Source organism: Ovis aries, chromosome 1, assembly GCF_016772045.2.
Source record: "Ovis aries strain OAR_USU_Benz2616 breed Rambouillet chromosome 1, ARS-UI_Ramb_v3.0, whole genome shotgun sequence".
Lineage (NCBI taxonomy): Eukaryota > Metazoa > Chordata > Mammalia > Artiodactyla > Bovidae > Ovis > Ovis aries.
Window position 1 is genome coordinate 264,156,787 of NC_056054.1, and position 25,129 is coordinate 264,181,915.

At 52.8% G+C, this 25,129-nt stretch overlaps 1 long non-coding RNA gene across 1 annotated transcript; it reads left to right on the forward strand.

The window, feature by feature from the left end:
• The first annotated feature begins 4,076 nt into the window (after positions 1-4,076).
• LOC114110464 (uncharacterized) lies at positions 4,077-10,272 on the forward strand. Its single transcript, XR_003586720.3, has 2 exons — positions 4,077-4,364; positions 5,562-10,272. It is a non-coding gene; the product is annotated as an uncharacterized LOC114110464 (long non-coding RNA).
• Positions 10,273-25,129: the final 14,857 nt, after the last annotated feature.

Consider the following 25,129-nt stretch of genomic DNA (forward strand, 5'->3'; position numbering starts at 1 on the left):
TGAGAAAGCAGCCTAAGGAATGAGAAAGAATATTTGCAAATTATTGAATATATATCTGGACTTAGCAGCAGTAGCAGCAGCAGCAAGGGGTTAATATCCCAATGTATAAGGAAAGCATATACCTCAATAGCAAAAAAGCAACAACAACAAAAAAGCTGATCTAAAAATGAACAAAGGACCTTAATAGGCATTTCTCTAAAGAAGACACACAAATGACCAACAGATCCATGATCAGGTGCTCAATGTCACTAGCCATCAGGGAAAAGCAAATTGAAGCCACAGTGAGATATCAGTTCACATTCATTAGAACGACTGTTATCAGAAGGACAAATGATAACAAATGCTGGCAAAGATGTGGAGAGAAAAGAACGTTTATACATTGTTGGTGGGAATATACACTGTTGGTGGGGAATTGTTATACATTATGGAAAACAGCATGGGGTTTCCTCAAAAAAATAAAAAATAGAACAATTTTATAATCCAGCAGTCCCACTTCTGGGTATATATTGAAAGGAAATGAAATCAGATCTCAAAGACATGTCTTTACTCTCATATTCACTGCATCATTTATTCACAGCAGCCAAGATATAGGAACAGCCTCAATGTCCACTGAAGGATGAACAGATAAGATACTGTGAGATATATATACTCAGCAGTAAAGAATCCGCCTGCAATGCAGGAGCCACAGGAGACTCAAGTTCAATCCCTGGACTGGGAAGACCCCCTGGAGGAGGAAATGACAACCCACTCTAGTATTTTTGCCTGGAGAATCCCGTGGACAGAGGAGCCTGGTGGGTTATAGTCCATGGGGTTGCAAAGAGTCAGACACAACTGAAGTGATTTAGTATGCTATAGTATATTACTAAATTTGCCTCTTAAAAAAAAAACACTATATGACCTCACTTATATGTAGAATCTAAAATAGCAGAACTCATAGAAACAGAGAGTAGAGCAGAGGTTGCCAGGTGTTCAGTTCAGTTCAGTCACTCAGTCGTGTCCGACTCTTTGCGACCCCATGAATTGTAGCACGCCAGGCCTCCCTGTCCATCACCAACTTCCAGAGTTCACTCAGACTCACGTCCATCGAGTCAGTGATGCCATCCAGCCATCTCATCCTCGGTTGTCCCCTTCTCCTCCTGCCCCCAGTCCCTCCCAGCATCAGAGTCTTTTCCAATGATTCAACTCCTCGCATGAGGTGGCCAAAGTACTGGAGTTTCAGCTTTAGCATCATTCCTTCCAGAGAACACCCAGGACTGATCTCCTTCAGAATGGACTGGTTGGATCTCCTTGCAGTACAAGGGACACTCAAGAGTCTTCTGCAACACCACAGTTCAAAAGCATCAATTCTTCGGCACTCAGCCTTCTTCACAGTCCAACTCTCACATCCATACATGACCGCTGGAAAAACCACAGCCTTGACTAGACGGACCTTTGTTGGCAAAGTAATGTCTCTGCTTTTGAATATACTATCTAGGTTGGTCATAACTTTTCTTCCAAGGAGTAAGCGTCTTTTAATTTCATGGCTACAGTCACCATCTGCAGTGATTTTGGAGCCCAAAAAATAAAGTCTGACACTCTTTCCACTGTTTCCCCATCTATTTCCCATGAAGTGATGGGACCAGATGCCATGATCTTTGTTTTCTGAATGTTGAGCTTTAAGCCAAGTTTTTCACTCTCCTCTTTTTCTTTCATTAAGAGGCCTTTTAGTTTCTCTTCACTTTCTGCCATAAGGGTGGTGTCATCTGCATATCAGGTTATTGAGGTTTCTCCCAGAAATCTTGATTCTTCCAGCCCAAAGTTTCTCATGATGTACTCTGCATATAAATTAAATATGCAAGGTGACAATATATAGCCTTGAAGTACTCCTTTTCCTATTTGGAACCAGTCTGTTGTTCCATGTCCAGTTCTAACTGTTGCTTCCTGACCTGCATATAGGTTTCTCAAGAGGCAGGTCAGGTGGTCTGTATTCCCATCTCTTTCAGAAGTTTCCACAGTTTATTGTGATCCACAGAGTCAAAGGCTTTGGCATAGTCAATAAAGCAGAAATAGATGTTTTTCTGGAACTCTCTTGCTTTTTCCATGATCCAGTGGATGTTGGCAATTTGATCTCTGGTTCCTCTGCCTTTTCTAAAACCAGCTTGAACATCTGGAAGTTCATGGTTCACGTACTGCTGAAGCCTGGCTTGGAGAATTTTGAGCATGACTTTATTAGCATGTGAGATGAGTGCAACTGTGCGGTAGTCTGAGCATTCTTTGGCATTGCCTTTCTTTGGGATTGGAATGAAAACTGACCTTTTCCAGTCCTGCAGCCACTGCTGAGTTTTCCAAATTTGCTGACATATTGAGTGCAGCATTTTCATAGCATCATCTTTCAGGATTTGAAATAGCTCAACTGGAATTCCATCACCTCCACTAGCTTTGTTCGTGGTGATGCTTTCAAAGGCCCGCTTGACTTCACATTCCAGGATGTCTGGCTCTAGGTGAGTGATCACATCATCGTGATTATCTTGGTCGTGAAGATCTTTTTTGTACAGTTCTATGCATTCCTTCCACCTCTTGTTAATATCTTCTGCTTCTGTCCTTTATCGAGCCCATCTTTGCATGCAATGTTCCCTCGGTATCTCTAATTTTCTAAGGGGAGGAGAAAATGGAGAGCTGTTGGTAAAGGGATACAAAGTTTCAGTTACAAAAGACTGGTAAGTTCTGGAGATCTACTGTGTAGCAATGTAACTATAGTCAACAATACTTTACACTTGAAACTGGCCAGAGGGTAGATCTTGTGTTCACTCCAAGCATCAGAAAGAAAGAAGAGGGGAGTGAAGAGAAGGAAAGGGAGAGAAAGAAAGAAAGGAAAAAGGAAAGAAGAGAAAGAAGGAGGGAGGGAAGAAGAAGGTAGGAAGAAAGCCAGCCTACCTAAGGTGATGGATACGCTAATTAGCTTAATTATGTTGTTTATTTCATAATGTACGTGTATATCAAATGATTAAATTGTGCACTTTAAATGAATATAGCTTTTAATTGTCAACTATTTCTTAATTTAAAAAAAGAAATTAGCAATGGATTGGTTTTCTACCCGAAGCTGGATCCCCACTTTACCCCCTGCTGCCTTTGAGGAGGACCGCCCTGAGGAAGCAGACCATCAAAACCTGCCAGCACAGAAGTCCACAAGCCATCACACTGGGGTGGGGGCAGGGCTCGCACAGCATCTAAACAGGAAGGAACTGGTGTCAGCAAGGCTCTCTAATACTTGGACACAACGGACAATGCCCTGTGAGTGAGGAGAGCTGCATGGTCCTGTCCTGGATCCGAGGGGTCTCCTCTCTGGCTTGGCCTGCGTGCTGACCATGGATGCCTTCCATCCCAGGCACAGAGGCTTTCCCAAAACAGATGCCTCTGTCTGCATGGCCTCTGGTGGCAAGCATTCTGAGCTCTGCTTCCCAGATGGAAAAAGCAGAGAGGCTAATTAAATCTTTTGTTGTCCCACGTGGAGTCAACTTTGGGGCTGGGAGCAACCACGAGACTGGCTCAGGCGGACCCTGGCTGAGCCCGGAAACAGCTGAAGGTTCCCGCCCCTGCGGGCAGCTCCCATGCCCCCCGGGGAAGAAGCCGGGTCAGATTTGCAGTGATTTCTTTCCATTCTTATAATTTATAATGACTTGGTTCCTCTGAGTTTCCAGGAATAAAAAGCTGTGCCTATCAAAGGGCAAATTATTTATATTTACATTGTTACGTGAGAAAAATCTTACACTTCAACTAACAAATGGACATATTGGGGCAGTTTCTGAACAAAGCTTCATCTAAAAATCCTCAAGGAATGAGTAATGGCCGGCCTGGGGTTCACGTCCCCTCTTCCAACTTGCAGCCTGACCTCTCCCCATGGAGTGCCAGGAGCTTGTATCCAGGGTCCCCAGGAGGCTGCCTCTGAGCAGGACTCACAGCAAGGGCGGTCCCCTCCCTGTTCTGAGAAGCAGGAAGCTGGGTGGGTCCTGCCTCAGAAACAAAGCCTGAGACGGGGGTTGCTTTGAAAGTGATTTATTGGGGAAATGATCCCAGTCCCAAGCACTGCGGTGTGAATCAGATTCCCCTGAATTCACACGATAAAGCCCTAGTCTCTTGGAATGTGACTGAACTTGGAGACAAGCTCTTTTCAGAGACGAATCAGTTAAAACGAAGCCATCAGGGAGGCTGGTGTCCTTGTAGGAAGAGGGGTTAGGACACACAGAGGGGTATCCAGGGCCGAGGGGGCCCAGAAAAGCAACCACGAGGGGACACAGCAGCGGACGGCAGTCTGCAAGCCAAGGAGAGAGGCCTCGGAGCGACCCAACCTGCCCGCATCTCCATCGCAGACGTCTGGCCTCCAGACGGTGAGAGAACAGACGCTGCTTAAGCTGCCCCTCCAGTGGTGTTGGTGGCAGCAGCTCTGGCCAACTAATACAGAGAGAAGGGCGGGCGGGGGCAGGGACAGTGGGGGTGGTGGGGGACAGGACCCAGGAGATGGCTAAGCCAGGACATCGACGGGGACAGCTTCAACCTGGTCCCACGGGCTCCAGGTGTGAGCTCACTCAGGGAGCACCCTCTTCCAGAGTCTCGGCAGCTGTGAGCCCCAAGCACAGCACACAGCTGGGGTGGGGGCCACTGCCCAGCAAATGGGATCGAGTTGGGGACCAACAAGCCCACTGCCCCACGCGGGGCAGCTCTGGCTGGCAGCTCAGCCCTGGCTCTTGGAAGTTGACGGCTCACTGCTCTGAGCAGGATATTGGCGTCTGGACATTAGAGCCACAATGAGCAGGCTGCTGGTGGGTGGAAGCTGCGTGAAACCGCAAATGGAGACTTCATGGGGAGCAGAGACCAAACTCTGGATGGTGGCGTGGTCTCTGCTGCCCCGTGTCCCCTGGACATCCTTTTCAGTATCTGTCAGCTCACTGGCATTCACAAAGGCTTTAAGCTCTTTCCCTGAGGACATAAAACAGATTGCAGGCTTGCTTAGCGCTCTGCCTCAGTCTCTCATCCATGAAGCCAGAGGGTGGGTGCTGCCTGCCCAGCAGCCGTGATGATTAAATCAGACCCTCCCAGGCCCAAGCAGGGAGGTCTTGGTGACTGCTCACTGTCCTTGTCCCCTCCCAGCACACCATGCACGACTCCCGGGGCCTCTGACCCACCACTCCCCACTGCTCTTCAGCACCACAGCTGGTCAGAGCAGTGGGCTCAGGTGTTGTTGGAGACAGTGACGGTGGTGGTCTCTACAAGGCCATCCTCTGTCCCTCACTGATGGGGGTCTTGGCGGGGCCAAGATCGGCAAGGAAAGCTGACTGCATTTCTATGAGTTGTTCACATCTGTGATTTAATTACAAACCAGAGCTATAATTAACATCTTGTGTTTGCACAGTGCCCTACAGTTTACAAGCCCCTTGAGTAACCATGTTCTCTGATACTTCCGAGGCAGGACCGTTACCCCGCCCTCCCCACCTTACAGACATGGGGACAGAGCCCAAGACGTATAAGCGACTTGCCTGCTGTGGCTTCAAGTCCATTTCCTCTCCTGATGGGTCCCCCTCCCCCAGATCTCAGATTACAGAGCGGAACGGGAGCTTGGAACACCCCAGGACCTGATCATTTTATAGATGACTGCTTTCCACTATTGCTGTGACCCGCCCAGGGCAGAAGGACAAGGAGAGACCGTTTCCTTTTAAATCACAACAAAAGCAGAAGCAGTATCATCACCATCCTGAGGGAAATATCTGCTGACCACCTCGACTTACAGAGACAAAACGCTAGATAGAGTTGCCTCTTTAAAGAGACTTCTTACATGTAAGCAAACACAGCAAGCGAACGCAGCACACACATGTACGGCCACCCAAGTCAGCCCGGCTGCCCAGACTGCTGGTTATTTTTAGTTCCCACCTAAAATGTAGGATGTTTTTGGTCATAGTGGTTTGGGCTGCGGTGCAGTTTGTCTGGATTGAAAGGTGGAGGGTCTGGGCCTCCTGAGTGTTAAGGCCCATGTTTAGGAAAGCTGCCCCGAGGCCAGGGGTTGGGGTGGGGGTGGGGGGTCACCAAATGAACACTCTGAGTTCATTGCCCAGCCCAGGGGGTCTAGTGACTTACAGCCTCTCTGTTGAAAATGGCCTGGGATTGCTCCCCTGTGCCCTTGGGAGACAACATACTTAGAAACAAGTTCTATACAAGAATAGGGTAGGGTGGGGGAGGGGAGGTCAAAGAGGATCACTGTGCCAGGAGGCACTGAGGTCTTGTCTGACGTGCCATGAAAGGTTTGAAGCCCAGCCAGCCAGACGGCTCACCCCGGGCAGGGAGCTGGACCTGGGCTCCCTGCTGCCCTCATACACAGAGCAGAGGAGACCTTGATCCCACTCCCAACCCCCCCCACCCCAGCCGGTCCACGACCCTCTGTCTTCCTTGGGGGGATGGGCCTGCCACCCGAGACCCCGCAGTGAGTTGGGGACCTAGAGGACTCTGGGTATCTCCCTTTGCCCCGTGAGACACAGGGCACCACCTGAATCAGTGCTCACAGGGAGCAGTGTCCAGGGCTTTCCCTCCTCAAATCTTTTCTCATGACCTCCCTCCTTTGCTCTCACGTCACATTTCACCACCTGGCCCCTCCCCCATCACACATGGTGTCATGCTTGCTCCCCAACTGTGTCAGCTGCTCAGCAAGCCTCCACTACATCACATGCTGCCTGTGGGGGTGGGGGGTGGCCACCCCACCCCTTGCTTCCAGGGCAGGAAACACCCCACAGAGGAGCCGGGCGCTGCTGACGCCAGGCCACGGCTCCAGGACCCTGGGAGTCAGGGCCTCGGACCCCTCAGGCCTGCCAGGCTGCACCTCCCCCACAAGAGTCCCCCCTCCACACACACACACACACAGCCCAGAAGGCTTCTTCCTTCCCTGAACTGGATGTGTTCCCGAAACACTGTCTCAGTGTGAAAAAAACGAATCACACAGTGAATGCACTCGGGGAAGTGGCTGTCGGAGCTTCTGGAAAATTCAGAGTGTTCTTTTCTGGGAAAAAAAAAAAAAGAGTTCTTTGGAAAGTGAATAATCCCTTCCTAACGTCCTTGGTAGGAAGACGGGTTTTGCCTGCTAGGTCTCTTGAGGGGTGCGGCTGTGGGGGGCGGGGGTGCGGGGTAGGGAGTGGGGGATCAAATTCAGGACCAAATGTGACCGATGGGCTTGGAGTTGTTCGCCCAGCGGGGGCCCTGAGGGCCAGGGGGACCTCGGAACAGGGACGCTGGACACAGGCCGTGGCAGCACCGCCCCGCACCAGCTGGTCTCCAAGGTCACCCTGAGCACAGAGGATGGTGCGGGCCTCTCCGAGGGCCTGTCTCTGCTACTGTTTTCTAGAATCACCTCCTGGGTTCCAGCGAGAGACACAAGGGTGTCCCCTAAGAGCGTTTTTCCTTCTCCATTGCTGCCAGACCAGGAAAGCACACGGCTGTGAAATGACTGACCCAAATCTCCCTTCCCTGCCCGCCCACCCTCGTTTCCTTTGGCTTGAGCCTCTCCCATCAGGCAGAAACAACGCACCATGTGTATCCCCTGCAGTGGGCAGGGGCAGCACGGGCTGTGGGCTCCATGGCTCGGGTGATATGTCAGGTCTGGGGAAAAGTCCTGCATTCTGTCGACCTCAGAGGGGTCTGGGCTCCTCCAGTGGTCACACCCGAGAAGGCGCCTCCCAGGGTGGGCTGGTGGCCTGGCCTGTGTCGTGCAGGCCGGTCACAGGTGAGCCAGGAAGGCAAGGCATGCAGGAACGGGTGATACCCTTCCTCTGCTTCCTCCCACCTCTCGGTCACTGGGGACTGACTCAGGCCAGGTCAATTCCCCTAGCCTGACGGGCCACCCTTGTGACCCACTGGAAAGGGGAACCCTGGAAAGCAAGCTGTGCCCCCCCCTCCACTGAAGGTAGGTAGAGCAGCTGGACAGATGGACTTGGTGGGCTTTGGAGATTGAGTGGTCGGGTCAAGGACAAGCCCACTGCAACTCGTGGGTCGGGAAACTCCTTGGGGCACAGGGGTGGGGGTTGTAACTGGGAGACCCTTCCCTAGGCTTCATCCTCGAGGTCAAGTCCTGGTCCCAGAGAGGGCAGAGGGCCCAGCCCCAGGCACAGGGTGGTGACCGCTGCCCGCTAAGATGCGTCCCTCAGGGCCTGCCTGCCCCACTCTCTGTCTCCCCTGCTCTTGTCTCTCGTGCAGGAGAGATTTGTTGTTGGTTTTCAGTCACTCTGTTGTCCAGCTCTTTGTGACCCCGTGGACTGCAGCACACCAGGCTTCCCAGTCCTTCACTACCTCCAAGAATTTGCTCAAACTCATGTCCATTGAGTCAATGACGCCATCCAACTATTTTATCCTCTGCTTCGAGCCTTCACAGTAAGATGAAAGGGACCAGGCTCTTGCTCCCTCCCAGTGGGGGACTGGACTTTCCGGCCTGTGGCACAGCCCCATCACTGTGCCCGGCGAGCCACAACCACGGCCGCATCCTTCACTGGGTCAGGCTGCCCAGCACCCTGGGGCCAGGGCTGCTGCTGAGGAAGACCCGTGTCAGCCCCCCGCTCCCATCCTCTGCCCAGTGAGCACCCCACCTCCCCCCAGACCCCTGAGAAAGAAGACCAATGGGTAGAACCCACCCACCATGGGGCTCCAGACCAGATGACCAGACCCGATGACCAGACCCTGGTCACACACAGCTGCAGAGCCAGCGTGGGCCTTTCCAGAACTGCAAGGAGAAGGCACAGGCATGGACGGGCCTGGACTCCATGGGGAGAAGCACCGTGGATGAAGGCCCTTGGGAGAAAGAATGGACGCAGTGGGGCGGTCCTGGGTCCCTGCTCATCGGGGCAGGTATTCCACTCATTGCTTGGGTCAGGGTTTGAGGTCTGCGTGTGGGCTCTGCCATGTATTCCTCTTTGTCTTGTGTTCTTATAGCCTTCTGGAGCTGTGCCAATGCTGCCAGCTTGGGCCATGCACAAACAGTCTGAAATCAGCCCTGCCAGGCCTCCGGGTCGGGACGGCCCCCGGCTCAGGCCAGGGAGGTGGGGCCATCCGTGTGACAGCAGTGTCGCTGGGAGGGTGGGTGGCCCCAAGAGGACCCCCCACCGCTGGGTGCACCTCAGGGCCCTCAGCCATGACCTACCCTGTCCCCAGAGATCCTACTGGCATCCAAGGCCCTGCTCCCAACTACTGGTTGAAGAAGCACATGGCCGAGTGGCAGCCCCGCACCAACTTCTTGGCACAACTGAAAAGCTGCTCAATGGCATCGGGCCCCAGGGCCAGGCAGTCAGAGGAAAGCCCCTGAAAGGTCCCTTGGGGGCTGGGGGCTGGAGCTGAGCAAAGTCTTCTTGCCCCAGGAATAGTTCATGACCACGTAGGACTCCTGGCACCAGGCTCTCCACCAACCCAACTGGGAAGGCCAAGTAATAGCCGAGGTGGAGGGGGAAGGGGAGGGGGAGGAGAGGGACTGAGCAGAGAGTGTCTCGAGGACGACACCGAGGGTCAGAGTGGCCCCTGGTCTGACCTGGCTGGGGCTGGACAGAGTGCTGCGCCAGTGGATCTCCATGGCAACCGGCCAGGATGCCACTGATGGAAAGTGGGGATGTGAAGGCTGCTCTGGACTCTCCTGAGAAAGAAGCACTTGGCTCCCGGCACACAGCCAGCAGAGGCCCACTCAGAGACTCTGGCCAGCCTCATTCTGGGAAGACTGGTCATGTTTCCTGCGAGTGGAACCTTGTGCTGGGAGTTGTGGGGGTCATCACCAGCCACTAGACCCCAGGCTGGGTCTCCTGCAGATGTGGCCCAGCGTTGGTAGCATGCCTCAACTCCACCCACCACTCTAGGGTGTATTCCAGAATTTTGTTTCTGTTTTTCCCCTTCTTGGCTGTTTTCATTGACTCGAGTCAGCTGTCTGATCTACAAAGTTGAAACTATGGAGACAGTGAATACTCGGTGACTTACAGGGGCTGGAGGAGGGAGGCATGGGTAGGTGGGGCCCAGGGGATACTCAGGATCTGTGGTGGATGCAGGCCCAAACCTACCGAGTGTGTTAGCACCACACCAGGAGTGCGGCTTGGTGCTCAGGACTGTGTGATGATGGTGAGTCCATGTCAGTCCCCCGGCTGTGACGAGTGCACCGCTCTGGTGGGGATGTTGATGGCGGTCAAGGCCATGGGCATGCAGAGGCAGGGAAATCTGTACCTTCCTCTCAGATTTTCTGGGAGCCCAAAACTACTCTGAAAAATAAAGCCTAATTTTTTTTAAGGTGTACACCTGAAAGTTCTTCATCTTTCCCCAAAATTCAAATGTACTTTCATTAACAAAACACTGTATGTTTATTTTGGGTTTCCTGGATGTCTCAGCAGGTAAAGAATCTGCCTGCAGTGGAGAAGTCACAGGAGACGTGAGTTCAATCCCTGGGTCGGGAAGGTCCCCTGGAGGAGGAAATGGCAACCCACTCCCATACTCTTGAGGGAAATTCCATGGACAGAGCAGACTGGCAGGCTACAGTCCATGGGGTCGCAAAGAGTCAGACACAGCTAAGCAGGCATGTTTATTCTGATTTTTAATTCTTTGCAAACATCCCCCTAGTGATTGCATGATTTGTTCTCATTCCATTTGAGACAATGAAGAACATCACGTGGGCGGGTGTCTCTCCCTGATTCTCACGACCTCCAGAGATTCCCCAGGGAGAGTACAAGAGGGGGGCCTCCAAGGCTGAGAGGAGCCCCCACTGGCTCCACAAGGCTCAGCTTCCTGGAAACCCCTCAGCACTCCCTTCTCTCACCCACTGTCCATCCTTCCAGAGTCTTCTCTGACTCTGCTCCACCCCAGCCCTGGTAAAGGCGGGTCCAGGCTGCCTGGGTTTGACACTTACACATTTTAAGGAACAACTTTAAGAAAAAGAATACAGTGCCTAGCCACAAAATGTAAAAGATATATCCACAAGGTGCAAAAGTGACTACTGAGAATGAGAAAAGAAATCATAGCAAAGGACATATTTTACGTGTGACATGCAAGGCAAAATCCAAAAATATGACATAAACTTTCATTAATTGATCAACAGATCTGTGTAATTCTCTTTTTTCCCCTATGTTTTTAACTGGATGCTGTGATTGTCTCTTTCTGTGACAACAGTGTTATAATATTTCCCATAAAGAGAGTGAAAGGGCTCTTCATAGGAAATATTCACGTGGTTGATCAGAATTTGTTTCTAATTATTGATAGAACAGTTTCTTTACTGATGATGTCAAATATCTTTTTAACATCATAAAATTTAGGAAAACCTCTGCTGAGGTGCTCTCTGTGAACGGTCAGATTTGGAGGGACATTCCGTAGACAAGCTCTGACTATGTTCTGGAGATTGGTCTCTCCTGGGCTGTGCACATACTTCTGGGATCTGAACCCACTGGACATGCTGAACCCACCGGACAGACCTGACCTCTGACCCTGAGTGTTATGGCCGCTGGGGCCGGGTGCCAAGGGAAGGATGATGACTGAGGGTGCCCAGCAGACCATCCCCATAGACATTCCACTACACCCACTCAGGGTATGGCCTCCACACTGCCCCTTCATGCCTGGGCCTCCTGTGAGGCCCCCAAGGGGAAACACCTGGGGTGGGAATGGCTCCAGGCTGGAGGAGGGAGGCCATAACTGATGGTCCTGGAGCATCTCGCTCCTTCAACATTCAGGCCAACCCTGAGGGACCAAGGCCCACGCTTTCCCTCTCTGAGACCTCACCCTCTGGGTGGCTTGGGCTTCATTTGGGGACTCTTGGCTCCCCAGCATCACCCAGAAACAGCACCTGCAGATCAAGGAGGGCTGTCTGGATGTGGAGGAGCCAGCAGGAAGCTGCCTCCAGAAGGCAAAGGTGTGAGTCTCCTCAACCTCCAGCGGAATTTGCTCCTGGCTCTTCAAGAGCAGCCCAGCTCTGGCCCGGGGGTAGCAAGTGGTAGGTGTGTCTGGAGGCTTTGGTCCACGGGCAGTGGTGAGAGCAGCCAGCCCTGAGCCCCGCTCGCCCACCCTCTGGCCTCCCGTGAATGAGGGTGACGGTCGCCCAGGCAGAGCCTAAGAGGCTTGAAGGCAGTGCCCCCCACCCCGCTGCAGGGAAAGATGTGAGCAGGTTTTGCATGGGGCCGTGCGGCTGGCCTTCATGGGGCTGTCACACCTGCTTGTAGACAGTGTCTGGGTTGGGACAGCAGGCTTCCTGAGTGAGAGAAGGGAAGATGACCAGCGCTCTGCCCACATCCTCCTGAAGGCTAATGGCCAGTGGGATTGAGAGCCCGGGAGGCCTGGCCAGGCGTCAGTAGCACTGGGGACAGGTGGCCGGGCAGGAAGGGCTCTGGGCTCTGTCCCTGTGACTGTGCAGGGTGGGGGGTGAAGGGGGTGGGGCAGGGTGGGCTCCTGCTTCCAGAACAACAGGGGTAAGGGGAAGGGGCAGGGCCTTCAGCAGCCGCAACATGTGAGGCCATGCCAGGTAGCTAACAGCCCCAGGTCTCCGAGGCTTAATGCCTCCAGATATATTTCTTGCTCCTAGGACACACCCATCACGGTGGACACTCCCGGGACAGGTGGTCACTGCAGCAGGAAGACAAGGAAGACCTGGAGTTGGGGGGACGGGGCCTTAAAGGCTACACACCGAGCCCCCACCCCCACCCCTGCCATGTCTCATGGCACCCAGCTCACTTCCATGGGCCAGATGTTAGGGTCTCCACTCCTGCCCTACGTGGACAGAGAGCCTGGGAGGTGCCATGGAAGGGCAGCTGGGAGGGCTGACCTGAATTAGCGTAGGGTCCAGGGAAAGGGGTGTGAAGCTCTGGGTGGCCCAATCCCACGGAGGCCAGTCTGAGCTGTAGACCCCCTGGTCTGGAGGTGATGGTCACCCAAGAAGAAGAACAGGTCCCGAGGGCTCACTCCTGGCCCCAACGTGACAGCCACATGGAGAGGGGTCCATCTGGAACAAGAGCAGAGGGTGCCCCAAGGTCAGGCTCACCCTGTGTCCATCCTCCTCTTACTGGGTCTGCCACAGGGCACAAAACAATTCCGAGGACCTCTTTACTGGGGTTTAAGGTCAGCTTTAAAATGGTTGTTTACCTGGTGAGCTAGGAATCGGTTGCTTTTCCTCGTGTGGCAGTGACTCCACACACCTCACGTCCACCTGAGGTATGGGAGCAGGGCTCCAGGCAGCCGCTCCCTGCCTCACCCCAGCTCCCGGAGCTCCCCTCCCAGCCCCTCACCACCACCCAGAACCGCCCCCTCGCTCACACACCCTCTCTTGCCCAGCACGCCTGTCCCCTTCCTCACCTGACAAGCGTTACTTGTTCCTCCACACACACCACTGGTGTCTCCTCCTCCAGGAAGCCAGCTGAGCCTGCCCCACCAGATCCGGCTCCAGTATCTTCCACCGTAGCCCTGGCAGGCCTCACAGTGCCACTGCAGCTGCCCTTTTACCCCATGGGCCCCCACAGCCCAGGGCCAGGCTGGGACCACCCGTCCCAAATCCCCAGACTGGGATCATGTCCCCAGGTGATGGTCACCATGCGGAGACCTGGGTGGGCTCCACACACAGGTGGAGGGGCCTGGGGTCTGTGACAAACAGTGAAGCTGATGCAGAGGTTTGGGGCCCCTTGAGATGCCAAAATCCCAGCAGAGCCCAGCCTCTGGCCACTTAGAGCACTCAGGCAATTTCCTTGGGTGCCTCCAAGGCTGATCATCTGAACCAGGCTGACTCAATATTCTGCTACTTGCAGCAACAGGTGGAGAAGGTGATGGCACCCCACTCCAGTGCTCTTGCCTGGAAAATCCCACGGACGGAGGAGCTTGGTGGGCTGCAGTCCATGGGGTCGCGAAGAGTCGGACATGGCTGAGTGCCTTCACTTTCACTTTTCGCTTTCATGCATTGGAGAAGAAATTGGCAACCCAGTCCAGTGTTCTTGCCTAGAGAATCCCAGGGACGGGGGAGCCTGGTGGGCTGCCGTCTATGGGGTCGCACAGAGTCGGACACGACTGAAGCGACTTAGCAGCAGCAGCAGCAGCAGCAACAGGCCTTCTAGGGCACAGAGCATATTATAAGGTACTCGGAATGCACTGTGATGGGAGCTCTGAGAGGGACACAGCGAGCACTCAGGGCAGGCAGCCCCCTGTGGCAGTGTATTGCCTCCTTGGTGGGAGCGAGAGTAAAGCCCACGTGACCTCACTTCTCTGGCTCCCCTGGTCCCCCAAGCCGAGTTCTGGGTGAATTTCCGGACTGTCGTCCTCAAGTGCCTCTGACCGTATCTCAGGCTGCTGCTCACACTGCTCATGGAGGGTTTGGTGTCCATGCAGGCGTCCGTGATGGCTTCCACATGGCAGACCATGCTGGGTGTTTCTGTGTTAACCCCATTCTCCCCATTTAGTGGAAGGGAAGATGGAAGCTGCAGAGAGGGGGCGAAATGGCTTAAGGAGAGACTGCTCAGGCCACACGGAGGGGAAGTGCTGTCTACCTGCTGCCTGAAGACTGAAGCCTGTAGCTAGAGAGCCTTTGGAAGATGCTCTCTTCCATTCTCCAGGTCTCCACTCAGACCCCCTTCCCTGTCCCACAGCTCCCGTCCTTCAGATGGGCCTTCTTCCTTCCCACTGCCTCTCTGGGGACCTGAATCGTGAGTCCAGACACAGCCAGTCAGATTGCCCAGTCTACTTCATTTCCTGGAGAGCAAATACTCCATCACGTTGCTTTTCCTCCAGCGCTTTGAAAACATGTGTGTGTGTGTGTGTGCGTGTGACAGGGGGCAGGGGTGGGAGGATGAAGGGAGTTTTCATTTTCACTCTCTCTCCTCATGTATTCGTTTCCCATGGCTGCAATAATAAAATATATCATTGTCACCATCATCACCATCATCCCAGAACTGAGATGGTGAGAGCCTGGATTCAGGTTGTAGTAGCAAAACGGGACAAATTGAGAGATGTTATGACAGAATAAGGGCTTCCCTAATAGTTCAGCTGGTAAAGAATCTACCTGCAATGCAGGAGACCCAGGTTCGATTACTGGGTTGGGAGGATCCCCTGGAGAAGGAAATGGCAACTCACTCCAGTATTCTTGCTTGGAGAATCCCATGGACAGAGGAGCCTGGTAGGCTACTGTTCCTGGGGTCACTAGAGTTGGACATGACTTAGCGACTAAAGAGAGAGAGAAATGGCAGAATAATGTGTAGACTTAGAGGAGAAATAAATGCTAGAGGAAAAAGAAAAGAGGACTTGGGAATGGCCATGTGGGACCCAGAATAGGTGACTGGGCAAAAACAGAGATGAGTCAGGGGCAACATTCACAGAGGCTGGAGGCCTGGAATAGTGGTGTCGGAGGGCAGGCAGGAGTGGGATGTGAATGTGGGCAGGAGAGCCTGGGGCCACGAGGGTGACCAAGCAGAGGGTCAGGAACCCAGACTCCATGGTCAAGGTCAGACCAAGGATTTGAGTCAGAGAAAGAGTCAGAGGAGGAGGAGCCAAGCAGGAGAAGGGAAACCGGGAGAGGAGATGTGGAGCTTTGGGCCTCTCCTGTTTTGTGGGTTGATGTTGATTCGCTGCTCTTTTCAGGATAAAGACGGCCTTCCCCTGGTTGACCAAAGTGATCAGCCCCTCATTTGCCTAACAGAAGAGAGTGGGTCTTTCTGGGGGAAGTACCATTTATTCCAGTGGCTGCAGCTCTTTTTAACATAATGTGCAGAAGATAATAAAAAATTATGAGACATGAGAAGATGGAGAAAAATGTGACTCTCCACCAGGAGGAGAAATTTGGTGATAGGAACAGAGGCACACACCACTCAGAAGTGAGAGTTATTGAACAAAGACTTTAAAATAGCTTTTAAAATATGTTACAGAATTTGAAGGAACATATAAAATATTTTGGGCTTCCTTGGTGGCCCAGACAGTAAAGAATCTGCCTACAATGCAAGAGACCCGGGTTCAATCCCTGGGTTGGAGAGATCCCCTGGAGAGGGGAATGGTTAACCCACTCAAGTATTCTTTGCCTGGAGAATCCCATGGACAGAGGAGCCTAGTGGGCTACAGTCCATGGGGTCACAAAGAGTCGGACACGACTGAGCGACTAACACTTTCACTTTTTTTCATGAAATAAATTAATAGATAGGGAATTTCAACAGAGATGTGGAAGCTCTGAAAGAGAACAAGTAGGTATCCTGCAGCTGAGGGCTCAGGGTTTGAATGGAAGGATTTGTTGTGTAGGGTTCACAGCAGAGCATACAGAGTGGAAGAAAAGACAATGAGACAAAGAAAAGCACACCAGAGGGCTGCTTCAGTGAAAAAGATGGAACACAGGGGCATCACAGCCTCTGCATGTTTGATTTATGCAAATCCAAACCGTACATCTGGGGCAAACATGGGTCAATAGCAATCACCCAGAGTGAAGCACAGAGAGAAAAGAAAGGGGAAAAACAAGAACAGATTTTAGAGACATGTGAGAAAATAACAAATCGTCTACCATACCTACCTGTAATTGAGTACCAAGAGAAGAGAGTGAAGATGGGACAGAATACATATTTGAAGAGAATGTTTTTAATGGATAAAAGATATCACACCACGGACTTAAGAAGCCTAGAGAGTTCCCAGTCACATTGTGTGTGTGTGTGTGTGTATGTGTGTGCGCGCTCAGATGCTCAGTCATGTGGGACTCTCTGTGACCTCATGGACTATAGCTCACCAAGCTCTTCTGTCCATGGGAGTCTCCAGGCAAGAATACTGGAGTGGGTTGCCATGACCTTCTCCAGGGGAATCTTCCCAACCCAGGGATTGAACTCAGGTCTCTTGCCTTGCAGGCAGATTCTTTCCCATCTGAGCCACCAGGGAAACCCAGAAACATCATAATGAAGCTGCTAAAAAGGAAAGATACAGAGAACACCCTGGAAGCAGCCGGAGAAGAATGATATGTTCCCTCCAGAGGAACCACAGTTAGAATGATGGATGCCTTCTGATGAGGAATGGTGTAACCCAGGGACAATGAGTCCAGTGTCCAAGTGCTGACAGAGGAAACTTCTAACCTAGGACGCCACACCCAGTGACAACACCCTTCCATAACAAACACAAAACAAAGATATTTTCAGACAAACGAAAGCTGAAAGATTCATCACCAGCAGACCTACCCAATAAAACAGCAAACCTACACCAGCAGACCTGAGGAAGACCAGAGGGAATTCTTCAGGCTGAAGGAAAGTGACCAGAGAGTGAACACAGATCTGCAGAAAGGAAGAGAGAGCATCTGACAAGTCCAGAAAGGAAGAAGAAAGGATAAAAGAGGAGGTGGGACAAATGGAAAAACAGTAGCGGACTAAGACTTAAACCCAGCGGACTAAGACTTAAACCCAGCCACGTCAAGTCATTACATTGCATGTAAATGGACTAAACGTTCCCCTGGAAAGACAGAGCTCCTCAGACTGGATAAGAAAATCATGACGCCACCATAAGCTATTATCAAGGGACACAGTTTAAATATTAGGACATGTGGGACCCACCTGGTGGTCCAGTAGCTGAGACTCTGTACTTCTAATGCAGGAGGCCAGGGTTCAATCCCTGGTCAGGGAACTAGATCCCACATGCCACAGCTAGAATTCCTGGTGCAGCCAAATAAGTGAATAGACACTTTTTTTAATAAATGAAAAATTAAAAAAAGAATCAAGACACAAAGAGAGAGAAATTTTTTTCAAGGGAGAGATAAATCACACAATCTGTAAGCATAAGTCAGCTGATAAGACTGCATTTATTAAAGAGCAGGCTCTTTAGGATGACCAGTGGCCTGGTATCCTAACAGCATGTCCCTGGCCCCTGGCCCCATGCACGGTCTGCCTTCCCTCCAGGTGAGAGGTGTTCTCTGGCCGACCCTGAACCAGGTGAGCCTCGCAGGACAGACAGCAGGAAGCCAGGAAGTGGGGCTCCCTGGGGGTCCCGCAGGCTCAGTCCGCCACCATGAGCACCAGGGTGTGTGTTGGCTGCTATGTCCCCATGGAGACTTCCCACCTTCCCGTGCACTTCCTTTCCGTCTGCCACCTGGGCCATCCCAGGACTCAGGGCTAGAAGAACGCGCAGGGGGATGGGGAGAAAGTGACCCCTGCTCTCTGCACACCTGGGATCAGCTCTGTTCAGAGGCCAGCTCCCAAACATAGTGTTCCAACGGAAACCCACAGTGTGGCTCAGGAAGTCACGGGCACCAGGGACCAGGGCACATGTGTGCTCATCGTCCCTGAGAGCCAGGGAGGAAGCCACAGCACCAGGCGGGCTGTCCTGACCCTGGAGGAGTCTGGGCCCTGAGCAGAGCCATCTGGGAGGAAGTGTCGCTGTGGCTGTGCTGGGGCCCTGACCCTCTTCTGGAAGGACCCACCCACCCTCAGGATTTTCCTTCTTCAGAAGCCCCCCGTCATCACCACCCAGGACAGTAGCTGGCAGGGGACAAGTTGGCATGTCGTGGCTGCTCTGTGTCCCTGGGGGCTGCCCTCCTGCCCTGTTGGTCAGGCCCCTGCAGAGTACTGTTTTCAGGCACTGGCACAGGGTCCAGTGGGGAGCAAAACCCTCAGGGGTTCAAAGTGTCTGTGGGACACGGCCTTATTCAAATGACCAAGGGACCCCCGCTCTTGCTGGCCCCAGTCTTGTTTGCAGGGCCCATCTCAGCCTGTGTGTCCCACCACCCAAAGACAGAGACTGGACCCCAGCCCAGTCCTTGCGGGGGATGCCGAAAACCCACTGATCAAGGTTGTACTTTCTAGGGCATTTTTAAAAATTGATGTATAGTTGATTTTACAACATGTGTTAATTTTTGCTGTAAAGCATAGTGATTCAGTTGTGCGTGTGTATATATATATATGTACACATACATATATTCCACTATATACATACACACACGTATATATACATTCTTTTTAAATATTCTTTTTCATTTTGGTGTATTATTGGATGCTAAAATGGTTCTCTATGCTATACAGACTTGTTTATCCGCCCTATATACAAGAGCTTCCATCTGCCAACCCCAGCCTCCCACTCCATTCCTTCCCCAACCCCCTCCCACTTGGCAACCACAAGTCTGTGCTCTATATCTGCGAGCCTGTCTCTGTTTCATAAATAGGTCATTTATGCCATATTTTAGGTTCCACATGAAAGTGATATCATACCGCATTTGTCTTTCTCTGACTGACCTCACAGCATGATAATCTCTAGGTTCATCATTTCCTTGCTGCAAATGGCCTCATTTCTTTCTTTTTCAAGACTGAGTAATATTCCATTGCATATATGTACCTTCCTTATCCATTCCTCTGTCAGTGGGCATTTAGGCAGCTTCCGTGTCTTGGCTGCTGCGAATCATGCTGCTGTGAACACAGGGTGCATGCATCTTTTTGGATTAGAGTTTTGTCTGGATATATGCCCGGGAATGGGATTGCTGGATCATATGGTAGGTCTCTTTTTAGTTTTCTGAGAAACCTCCATTCTGTTTTCAGTAGTGAATGCACCAATTTACATCTTCACCAACTGTGTAGGAAGGTTTAGGGCAACAGTTTTAAAAATCAAAATGACTGTGACATTCACGATGAACAAAACATTCAAACTTTCAAACAAAGGCAGGCTCCAGCCCTGGCCCAGGGTACAGGGGCCCCCAGCTGCTGCTGCCCTGGATTCCAGAGGCCAGCCCAAGTGTGCGAGCTGGAAGTTCAGGGGCTCTGCTTCTGGGACGGATGGGGAATCCCTGCCAGGAAGAGACTTGGCTTCCTGTGGAGGGAAAACAATATTCCAGGGATGCGGCAAGGAAATCCCTGGTCCCGGGAATTTCCCAGAGCGTGGGCGGATGACTCCATCCTCCACAGGGTGGGAACTGGGCAGGGCATCCCTGGAGCCCTCAGACCTCTCTGTGCGGGGGCTTCTAGAGCCCCAGGACAGTGTTTTCCCACACACAGAGAGGAGGCCGAGTGGGTGACCAACCATTGAACTGAACAGCGTTTTCTGACACACTGCCCTGTGAATAATTATCTATGGAGGTTGACCACTAGTAATAAGATGATAAGAATACATTTGAGTCTGAACACTTTTTATTAACAGTTCTTACCAGTCGTGGGTGCTATTGAGGATGGATCTGAGGGTGAAGTGAAAGTTGCTTCCAGGTTTCTCCCTCAGGGAAAGACCTGGGAAAGTCCCTTCTGGGAGCAGTTAGCATGTTTTTATGGAGGGTGGGATGGTTCCTTCCGTGTGTGGGCCTGACAGGAAGCTGTTGTTGTTGTTGTTTTTCAGGCGCTCAGTTCTGTCCAACTCTGCACCCTCATGGACTGCAGCATGCCAGACTTCCCTGGAGTGTGCCCAGACTCATGTCCATTGAGTCAATGATGCCATCCAACCATCTCATCCTCTGTAGCCACTTTTCCTCCTGCTTTCAATCTTTCCCAGCAGCAAATAGCTGTGACAGTCAAACTAATATTTTAGGAGTGTTTAAGAAAGGGATAATTTGCAAAAAGTGTACACAGGCCTTAGGAAGCAGGGCAGGGATGGGCGAGGTCCTGGGGCAGCACAGGAGCAGGCTGTGTCCACCCCTATCCTCAGGGCAGGTAGGGCCTGCTCACCCGCCCTCCATTGGTCAGTTCTGCCATTAATTCAGTGCAGAGGTTGAGAAGCTTCCCAGAGGCTTTGTAAACCCTTCAGCTTCCTCAGAGCCCCCCTGCCCCACTGTCTCTGACCACAGAGCCCCTAGGAGCAGAAGCAGCCAGTCGGTGCAGATTGGACCCACCCAAATGCCACCAGGCATTGTGCAAGGGGCAGGCAGTTCAGAGACACCCTCCTAGCAGGGTGTCATCTACTCTGCTGGGGGTGGACTCTGCTCAGCCTCCATCCCCTCTGCCAGGCACCAAACCTCTCTTTCCTATGGGGCTGACCCTATCGAGTAGACAGACAGGCAGATAGCCCATTCGCTAACCACAATGGTTGGTTCTGGGATGCTCACGTGACCCAAGTCACATCATTAAGAACCCTTGGGACTTTTCTGCAGAGTGATCAGAAAAAACATCAGCCTGTTCCCACTGGGGCTGCTAATCCACTAAGAGGCAAATTCGTGCTTGCCAAAGGCCATCTACACCCCATGGGGAGGCAGTTGACACTCTGAGTGAAGTTAGTCAAAACAAACAGAACCACAGACTTTCCTGGTGGTCCAGTGGCTAAGATTCCATGCTTCCAATGCAAGGGGCCCAGGTTTGATCCCTGGTTAGGGAACTAGATCCTGCATGCCACAACTAAGAGTTCACATAGTTCACATGCTACAACTAAGACCCAGTGCAGCCAAATAAATAATTGAAGAAAAGAGTTTTTAAAATTTATATTTATAAAAATAAACTGGCAGAACCAATACATGAAGAGAGAGGCAGAGCCTTGAGGCCATCTTCTGGGTTCCTGAAACAGTTCCATGCCTGAAACTGCTCCCGGGTGATCTAGTAATAGATTAATGTAAGCCAATAAATTTTCTTTTTACTTATATTCATTCAAATGGGAAAAGACCCTGATGCTGGTAAAGATTGAGGGCAGGGGGAAAAGAGGGGAACAGAGAATGAGATGGTTGGATGGCATCACCAATTCAGTGGACATGAGTTTGACCAAACTCTGTGAGATAATGAAGGACAAGGAAGCCTGATGTGCTGCAGTCCACGGGATCACAAAGAGTCGAACACGACTGATCAACTGAACAACAACAATTTGAATTGGGGTTTTGCATCAAAAAGAGCTCTACCTAAAACAGAGAGACCACATTAATGTACTAGGAGCTCAGGTTGCCATGTGTAGAGGTACAGTGGAAAGAAGTGAAAGGGCAGGGCTGTGTCTTGAAGGACATTTGCAACTACCCAGGCAAAGGCATGCAGAACTTCCCAGTGAGGGAACAATGTGAAATCAGAGAGGATGGGGGCAGGGACTATGAGCAATTCGAGATGTCCGTGAAGGGCTGGGTGTAGGCAGGGCTGAGGGGGTGGCAGGGGTGGAAGGGGGCAGCCGCAAACCAGTGAAGTGAGCATTCTGCGGAACTGCACCTCCTCTTTCTATGCTGGAGCAGCGCGGTGATTGCACACAACCAGCACTCAAACAAAATCTGTGGGTGAACTCCTGGCCTGCGTTTTCTTCCAGCAGTGTGATTGAAGTCCAGGACCACAGCATCTTTTCCAGAGACTCCTGCATCCCTCCGTCCGATCCTGCCCAGCAGAAAGGACACTGCTGAGTCTTTCTCAGCCAACCCGCCACTTTAGCCACCATGGATCTATCCTCCCCTCTCCTTCCCCCTCTCTGTCTGCCCCCACCACCGTGAATCAGGGGGCCCATCAGAGGGCTTTGGCAGGACTCGCAGCCTCCAGCCTGGGAACCCACAGACCCAGGCCCCCGGGACCCCACGCAGGCACACACTGCTGTTGCTGCCTGAGGCCTCAGTCCTTGTTACCCACCCTACACCGGGTCTCACAAGTGGTGTCACTGGTGGATGCCTGCTCCCCCCAGCAATGCTCCTTGCATCTGAACCTGGACCTCACCTGGGCAGCCTGTGTGCACAGAATATGGGCTCGAGGACGGAGCCACACCCAGCCTCTGAGCCACAGGGAGGCTGAAAGGGGCTCCCGTCAGCCTAGAGCCAGGCAGGAGCTTGTCACACCCGCAGTTTAGGGTGGATGCTGTGAGAGTGGGCCTTGCCTGGACAAGCCAACTGGATGTCCTCAGCCCAAGGTCACGAGCGGAGTGCAGTCAGAGCGAGGGAGGAAGCTTCTCAGGGGCTCTAGTGCCTGTATGAGTCACCCTGAGAGCACTCACTCAGGGCGGGGGGAACCCCTCTCCTGGCCCTGATCCATCTGCACCTGGGTCAGACCTGCAGGAGCCTCTCTGGAAGCCTCCAGGCCTCCAGTGTGGGGCAGGGCCTTTGCTGAGCTAGGACCAGGGTGGGGAGGGACACCTCCATCGTAGCAGCCCCAGGGCACCAAGACCAACTTGCCAGGCCCCAAGTCAAGACCCAGCAAGGGCTTCCTCATAGGCAGGGCCTTGGGGACTGAAGGGTCACAGACTCCAACTCCCAGAAGGATCTTGTCCAAGGGAACCCAATGCCAAGGCTACTGGGGTCTCTACATTCGGCTCTGAGTCTGTTCTCCAAAATAAGCAAAGAAAATGTCACCTAAGTTTCAGAGTCAAGGATGAAATGGCACCTGAAGGGGACCTATGTTTATGCAACGTTTAGAGTAACATGTGCAGAAAGTCAGCTGAGCTCACACCCAGCAAGTGACTCAGCTGTGCCCTGGGCCCAAAGGCAGCCCTGCAGGACAGGGAGGCATGCACAGGTGGCTGAAACCCCTCCCTTGGTTGAAGGGGGAGATTCCTAGGAGGCCCTCACTGGGTGGGGCTGTCCCCCCCTCATACCAGCTGCACTGCTGGCCACCAGCGCTGGGCTTAGCCTTCCTCACAAGGGTCTTCTTGGAGCCAGGTCTCTGTAATGGTATTTGACAATAAACTGAGACTCCCAGGAGCCCAGTTTGCCGTAAACTTCCACTTGCTTCTGCCCAGTTCTCAGGGCTCCACTGGACCAGGAAAGGGAGATTTGCATTTGTTTTCTATAGCAAAGGAGGTGCTGGCCTCAGTGGTCACGTGTGACGCAAATCCTCACTTGGCTCAACCTCCAGCCCCTCCAAGACACTTCTCACTCTTGTGACCGTGCTGCATTGTCCCCATAACAATAGACACACACACATGCACACACAGGTGCACACGCCCAGGCAGGCAGCATTCCGTACGTGGTGTACTCCCACACTGTGGGCAAGCGTGACTCTCAGCACAGCACCGCCTGGCTGGCAGCTGGCATGGGTGACATCAGCAGCTCGGGCTCTCATGAGCTGTCCTAACCATTGTGCATGAGGGGAGTGGGGGAGCAGGTGCCCCTGCGGAGGGCGGGACCCTGGCCCAGCGACTGGGGACTCCCGAGGCCCCGAGGCATCTACGCTACGGTACCTGCTATGGCCAGCCCACAGGTCCAGAGGAACAGGGTGTGCTGACCGTCGCCCTTCCTATGCCCTTTTCCCATGGGCCCTTCTCCTCAACCTGCAGGGCGGCTGCTCCCCTGACAACCTCTGCCCTGACAATCACCTCTTCCCCATGGTCCACCTCTCCCTGTGGTCACCTCTCCCTGTGGTCACTTCTCTCCCTGTGGTCACCTCTTCCCCAAGGTCACCTCTCCCCATGGTCACCTCTCCCTGTGGCCACTTACCCCCTGTGGTCACCTCTCCCTGTGGTCACTTTCCCTGAGGTCACCTCTCGGTCACCTCTCCCTGTGGTCACTTGTCCCCCTGTGGTCACTCTGTCCTCAAGATCGCCTCTCCCGATGTTGATTTCCCCCTGACATCACCTCTCCCCATGGTCATTTCTCCCCCGTGGTCACCTCTTTCCCTCCGGTCACTTCTCTCCCCAAGTTACCTCTCCCCTGGTCACTTGTCCCCTTGTGGTGACTTCATTCTGGAGATCACTTCTCCCTGAGGTCACCTTCCTGCATGGTGACTTCGTCCCCGAGGTCACTTCTCCTCCTGCGCTCACACTCACCGACATGAGGTGCTCTTCTCCTGCAGGAGCTCACCCACCCCGCCCACACGGTCAGCAGCACTGTCCCCGGCTCTCAGCCACCTGACCTGGAGTCACACCGACCAGCACCAGCGGATGAGCTGGCTTCCCTCTGAGTCACCCAACCTCCCAAACCTCAGCTTCCTCCTCAGCAGCCCAGGGCCCAAACATTTGCTTTCGAGTCTGTTGTGGCGACCAAGTCAGAACAAGTAGGAGAGCAGTTTCTGTGCCTGCCTGCACCCAGGTCCAGGCACACACGTGCCAGCTTGTGCAAACTCACATCACAGAGCGGCCCACTCGCCACCCATCCTGTCCCTTGCTCTTCTCAGAAAAGGCGGTTGAATGTGTGCCTCCCACTTGGGGTGCCATGGGAGGAATTGAGGGGCCAGGGGCAAGGGTGAACCCCAGGGGTGCAGGCACAGCCCTCTCTTCCGCTTTCTGCAGCTAAGCCTGGCTTCAGCTTCCTCATCTGGGTGCTTGAGACACAAGTGACCGTGAGTGGCAGCCAGCACAACAGCCCTGCACGGGGCCCCACCCTGCTTGCCCAGAC